Source organism: Manis javanica, chromosome 18 (genome assembly GCF_040802235.1).
Source record: "Manis javanica isolate MJ-LG chromosome 18, MJ_LKY, whole genome shotgun sequence".
Classification (NCBI taxonomy): domain Eukaryota; kingdom Metazoa; phylum Chordata; class Mammalia; order Pholidota; family Manidae; genus Manis; species Manis javanica.
In genome coordinates, this window is record NC_133173.1 from 24381338 (window position 1) to 24388275 (window position 6938).

The 6938-nt window shown below is 36.9% G+C and overlaps 1 pseudogene; it reads left to right on the forward strand.

The window, feature by feature from the left end:
- Nucleotides 1–2024: 2024 nt before the first annotated feature.
- On the forward strand, nucleotides 2025–2997 carry LOC108399105 (olfactory receptor 6Y1-like; annotated as a pseudogene).
- The last annotated feature ends 3941 nt before the right edge of the window (nucleotides 2998–6938 follow it).

Below are 6938 nucleotides of genomic sequence, written 5' to 3' on the forward strand. Positions count from 1 at the left end.
GTTTATCACAGCACTATTTACAATAGCCAAGAAATGGAAGATCCTAAGTGTCCATCAGTAGATGAATGGATAAAGAAGATGTGGTACATATACACAATGGAATATCATTCAGCCATAAGAAGAAAACCAATCCTACCATTTGCAACAACATGGATGGAGCTGGAGGGTATTATACTCAGTGAAATAAGCCAGGCAGAGAAAGACAAGTATCAAATGATTTCACTCCTCTGTGGAGTATAAGAACAATGCAAAAACTGAAATAATGAAACAGCAGCAGACTCACATACCCAAGAAAGGACTAACAGTTACCAAAGGGAAAGGGACTGGTGAGGATGGGTGGGAAGGAGGGATAAGGGGTAAAAAGCGGCATTATGATTCGCACACATAATGTAGTGGTGGGGACAAGGAAAGGCAGTATACACAGAGAAGACAAGTAATGATTCTGTAGCATCTTACTATGCTGATGGACAGTGACTGTAATGGGGTATGTGGTGGGGACTTGATATTGGGGGGAATCTAGTAACCACAATGTTGTTCATGTGATTGTATATTAATGACACCAAAATTGATTGATTGATTGATTAACAAAAAAAGAAGCAGACCAAGAGAAAAGGTAGGGAAGATTCATAGCCCTTGTCTTTTTTATAAGTGCCAATATCCCACTCTCTAGAGAATCCTAGACTGTGGTGATTAAGGACATGTTTTGGGCTGAGTGTGTGTTTGTGTGTTAAGAGTTGACTATTCTGTCCTTTAAGATCCTAAAACTGACATCTAGGCAGGAAGAGAGAAATGGCTGGGGCGGGAAGTAGTTTTCCAGGTCTTTTATTCCATTATCATTTTGTCATGGAAAAATCATAGTCTTCCCCAATTGTCCCACATATTTATGCCAAAAAACAAGGAAGGCTGTTGAGAAATGAGAACAACAGTGACTGTCTATGGAGAAGAGTAGAAAAGAGAAATCAAGCTGTAGGACACAGAGAAAGGCTTGAAATGGTAAGGCATTTAGTAACCAGTAGGTTTTGTAGTGATTCTCATCCCAGTCTAAGAGGCATACACTTTGCCGAATCACTGGATAGAAATTCAGATGGGACCTAATGGCAGAAAGTATCCTGGTTTTTCATTTTTTTCGGATGTTTCTTTCAAACAAGTCATAGTTCTTTAATCTCATACCCTTGGAAGGTCCTACAGTCCTTTCCCCCTTTCTCATTAACAATTTTTTTGGGCAGAGTTTGCAGGTATTATTACTGTATTATCATAAAATAACAGCAAATATCTACAGGAACCTAAATTAAACTCTACAGTTCATTAGAAGTTCAGAAAATGTAATGTAGTTATAAACATCCATCTTAGAAATAATAAAACTAATATTCTGAAAGCTTATGTAATATGTTCACTTAGCTAAAGTAGAACTGTTTAAAAACTCTTGATCTGTATACAGTGGGTTGGATCAGAGGAAACATTACCTTTTATGTTATCCATTCAATTTTGTTCTCTTAAAAGCTGCTGAGTATTCATACCAAATTTGCTATGAGTCCTGTGTGTTTGCTTACATTGCTTCATTGAAGCTTTATAAACTGGTTAAATCAGTTTAAAAAAATATTCTCCATTTCACAGATTAGAGGGGTCATGTGACTGCTCATGGAGAATGAGCTATTGAATCTCCTGCCCCCTTTCCACATGCCGTAGGTGGGGATCTGGCCTATTGTGAAAGGACGGCATGAAGGCCATCCTCTCGTGCCCAGGAGTGTTGTATCGGCAAAGAACTGGGAGTCAGGAGGTTCCAATTGCACTTCTGCATGACTTAGGATAAATAATTTGAAAAAAAAAATATATATATAAACCCCCCAAAGCATATTTTTGCTCAAAACTTTTGTTTCAATCATAGTATCAAAGGAAGTAAAGAAAGAAAGGCAGGATAGCTTCTCATGGTGAGTTTGCTGGTGGTGGGCTCATCAATGTCAGTAAACATAGGTTCCTTCTTCGGGTGTGGAAAGAACTGATTTTGTCTGGGCCCACAGCCAGTTATGATCACCAAGGTTCTGGTGGTCTACAACCATATGGTGATGACACATTTCATTCTTCTGGGATTTCCAAAATGGCCAGGCTTCCAGCTGTTCCTCTTCTTTGTTTTCCTGGTGATCTACCTACTGACCCTAATAGAGAACTTTCTTACCATCCTTGGCATTCACGGTGATGGAAAGTTGCACAAGACTTGTCCTTATTCCTGAGAAACCTCTCTTTCCTGGAGATGTGGTACATCACAGTCATCAGCCCCAAGGTGCAGGTAGACTTCCTCAGCCATTCCAGGACCATTTTATTCAATGGCTGCATGACTCAACTTTACTTTTTTGTGACCTTTGTATGCACTGAGTACATTCTCCTGGCTGTCGTGGCCTTTGACCACTATGTAGGCATTTGTAATCCACTAAGCTACCCAGTTATCATGGCCAACTGCTTTATGGTGCTCTGGCCGGGGGATGGTGGTTCTGTGGACTTGTGACTGCCGCCGTGAAGATGGTTTCCATAGCCTGACTCCACTGCCTTGGCAAGCCTCATATCAATCAACACCTCCATGATATCGCACCACTCTTTAGTGTCTCCTGTGAGGACTCTGCACAGGCCGAGCTAGTGCACTTCCTCTTGGCCCTCACAGTCACTGTCCACCCCCTCTGTGCAGTGGTGGCATCTTACAGCACCATTCTCACCGCCATCCTCAGTATCCCTTCTTCTCAGGGCCAACAAAAAGCGTTTTCCACCTTTGCCTCTCACCTGACAGCTGTTATTCTCTTCTACTCCATGACCCTTGTCACCTATATCTGCCCCAAGCTTATGTATGTCTACAATTCCAATAAAGCAGTGTCTGTGCTCTACCCTGTCCTCATCCCACTTCTCAACCCCTTCATCGACTCTCTGAGGAACTAAGTAAAGGCAGCCCCCAAGAAGAACGTGCTTTGCAAAGGAAATGGACCCAGAGAAAATGGGGCCGCGAGTAATTAAAAAGCTTCTAGAATCCCTTCAGACCTAACTTGAATCTCTTCAGAACTGACTTGGGCGATTGCTGCACAGCTCCTACCACACTCTTGCCTTTGGCTACCTGCCTCTAGTACTTTAACACTGATGCTGTGTGCATGAGAGAGTGTGTGTGTGTGTGTGTGTGTGTGTGTGTGTGTGTGTGTGTGTGTGCATGCATAAATGTGGCTAAATTTGGGGGATGATGTAGCTACTATCCCCAAAAAGTAGCTACTGCTTCTAGGTCAGCAGATAAGTTTTGAACATTTTCCAAAAATTACTTAAATTGAAGGCAGACTTTTTCATCTCACTAAAATACAATCCCTACTTGAAGTTTTACTCATTTGCTGATGTATTGTCTGTACATTCAACTGTGTCTGACACATCGTAGGTGTTTAATAAATATTTGTTGAAAGTGTAATTGAATAAATACATATTTGAACACAGAAGATGAAGTTGGAAATTGTGAATAGATCCTGACTTTCTGTCCCTTCCAGTCCTGCCCTCCCACCCTTCTGTTTTTCTGTTCTACTTTGTCATTTTCACCTGCTTTTCTTTATTCCCATCTAACTCTCATTCCTTCTGTTCTATTCTTTTTCTTTTTTCTTATTTGTAGATTTCCCCTTCTCTCTTCTTCTTTCCCTATGTACTCAATTTCTCTCACCACACTATTTTCCCACAGAAACACTGGCTTATGTTTGTTCAAATAAAGTCCCCACCTTATTTTTTTTTAAATTTATGAAGTATCATTGATAAACAATATTATATTGGTTTCAAATATACAACACAGTAGTTTAACAGTTACCCATATTACTAAATCCTCACTCCCTCCATGAGGTTACTCTCTGTAGCCATAGAAAGATGTTACAGATTCATTGGCTGTATTCTCCGTGCTGTAGTGCTATCCATGTGACCAACTGATATTATGATTGAGAATATTCAGCCATAAAAAGTCATCATCTTTTCTTAATTGGCTCCCTTGTAGATGAAAATGCTTAAAGCCAACAATCGGTCCAAGATTTGTGAAAATCATACATTATCTATTTTATCTAACCTGATAACCTCTGGCCTTAAGTTTTGTCTGATTTTTACAGGCTTTTTAAATTAATTATTTTGTATTGATTCCATTTATCTTATTTTTGGCTTAGTAGTGTTTGTTTAAAGGAAACCTTCTGTGTCAATAGAAATGATCTATATCTGTGCTGTTCAATGCAGTGGACAGAAAAGCATGTAGCAATTAAGTATTAAAATGTGGCTACTGTGAAATGTAAAATGTAGAAAGCATATCATTGTGTTTTCAAGATTTTAAGCATTAAATGAAAAGCTTTTCTTAACTTCCTTACCATAGATTTTAATACCCATTACTTTGCACTTCTCATATTACAGTTATCTCTTTAAAAATCAGTTTTGTAAAGTAAAATTCTATTCAATAAGTTTCACCATTTAAATGTACTGTTTGATGACTTTTGGAAAAGCATATAGTTGTAAAACAACAATCACCAAATAGAACATTTCCACAATCTCAACAAGTTTCCTTGTGACATTTTTCACTAAATTTCTTACCCAGGCCCTTAGACCTAGCCACAGGTAAACTGATACACTTTTTGCCAAATTACTTTCCCTTTTCTAGAAACTCACATAAAGTGGAATCATTCACTATGTAGTCTTTTGTGTCTGGTTACTTTCACTTATCATAATGTCTTTTAGATTTTTCCGTGTTGTTACATGTATCAGTTACATGGAATTGATGAGTGCTATACCACTATATTGACAGAGCACAATTTGTTTTTCTGTTCACCAGTTTATGAAACTTTCGGTTATTATTAATAAAGCTCTTATGATAGTTGTTCTGAATGTAGACGAGTTTCTCTTCAAGAGATGCGAGTGGCAGTAGCAGTGTTGTTACTGGGTATTTTAAATTTTTGCTTAAGTTTTTGAAAAAGTTACCAAAGTAGCTGAACCACTTTACATGTTTATAAGCAATGTATGAGAATTCCAATTGATTTACAATATCACCAATGCTAAGAAATGTCAGACTTTTGATGTCATTTTGCAGTGTATGTAATGGGCTCTCACTGGTTTTCACTAGCATTGCCCTAATTTGAGCAATCTTTTCATTTAATTAAAATTTGTAAATTTCTCTGTAGAAGTGTCTACTGAAATAGTTTACCCACTTTATAAATTAAATTTTTAAATATTACTATTAAGCTTTAAGAATTCTTTTACCTTGGTACACTTAGTTGTCGAATACATGTTTTAGTCATATGTTCTCCCACTGGGTAGCTTGACTTTCATTTTCTTAAAAAGGTCTTAAGAGCAATTCATTTTCTCATAGTTTTGGAGGCTAGCAGTCCCAGATCAAGGTCTCAGCCTATTCAGCTCTTGGTGAGAACTCTATCCTTTTGGTTTGTATACTGGGACACTTTAACAGGTGTCTCACATAGTGGAGAGAGAGAGGGCACCCCATTTACCCTTAATTGCCTGCATAAAGGACCTAAGTGTAAATACAGCCACATTGGGGTTGAAGCTCCAACATGGGAGTTTTGAGAGGACACAAACATTCAGTCCATAGGAAAAAGTATGCAGAATTGATACCATTTTCCCCTCAAATGTTTGTTAAAATTCACCTGTGAAGTAATCTGCACTGGGAAATTTATTTGTAAAATGTTTTTAACTATAAAATCTATGTTTTTAATAGATATAGTGATATTCGTGTTGGTTTATTCTTGAGTGAGCTTTGAAAGTATGTCATTCAAATAATACACCCATCTAATTAGTTGGCTTTATTAACATAAACTTGCTCATGATATTTCCTTGATAGTATATGTAGATTGCTCTTTATTGCCTAATATTGACAGTGTCTCTCTTTTGTCTTGATCAGTCTCACTAGAGATTTATCAACTTTATTAATTTTTCAATAGAATTCTTTTTAATTTTTTTCATTTTCTTATGATTTTCTCTTCACTATTTCATTTATACATAAAAATCTATAAAATAATATATAACAAATAAACACAAAAATATATGTATATCTGTGTGTATGTATATCCTTTTTTTCCTATCTTTTGCCTATAAAGTTAGGTTTCTTCTTTTGTACTACAACCATTTAATCCTATAAATTCCCTTCGAAACACTGCCTTAGATATATCCCCAGAATAATTTGATATGCCATGTTTACATTTTTATAAGTTTAAGATCATTACAATTTCCTTTGCGATTTCCCCTTTGGCCTATGAGTTATTTAGAAGTATGTGATTTAAGTGTCGATTATCTGGTATATTCTAGATATCTTTCTGTTACTGTTTTCTAGCTTAACTTAATTTTAATCAGAGAACACCTCTCATATTAACCAAATTTTCAAAACTATTTTCAGACTTGTTTAGGGCCATGCATGTGGCCTTTCTTGGTAAGTGTTCCTTGCACACTTGAAAAGAATGTGTGTACTTTTGTTTCTGGGTGGAGCATTCATCAATACCAGTGAGGTCACATTGGCTAGGAGTCTTGCCAAATTCTTCTATAGTCCTATATATTAGAGGCATACTTGTTCTAACAGTTACTGAGACTGAAATTCTAACACTTCCTCTGTAATCGTGGATTCATCTATTTCTCATTCATTTTCATCAGTGTTTTACTTACTGAAGTTTCAATCCTGTAATGTGCATATACATGTGGGATGTTCATGTCTTTTTTGTAAATTGAGTATTTTATTTCAAAACATCACCTTCTTTCTTAAGGAATGTTCTATGCTCTAAAATTAACTATCTCTCACATTAATACAGTCACTCCAGCCTTCTCTAGTGAAACCAAGAAAACCAGTTAGGAACCTTAGGCATTTGTGAAAACTTATCTATGATATGGTGGATATTGTCCAACTGTACTTGAACAGTCTGAGAGAAATTAGACAAATTAAAACAGCCCATTCCTGGAGA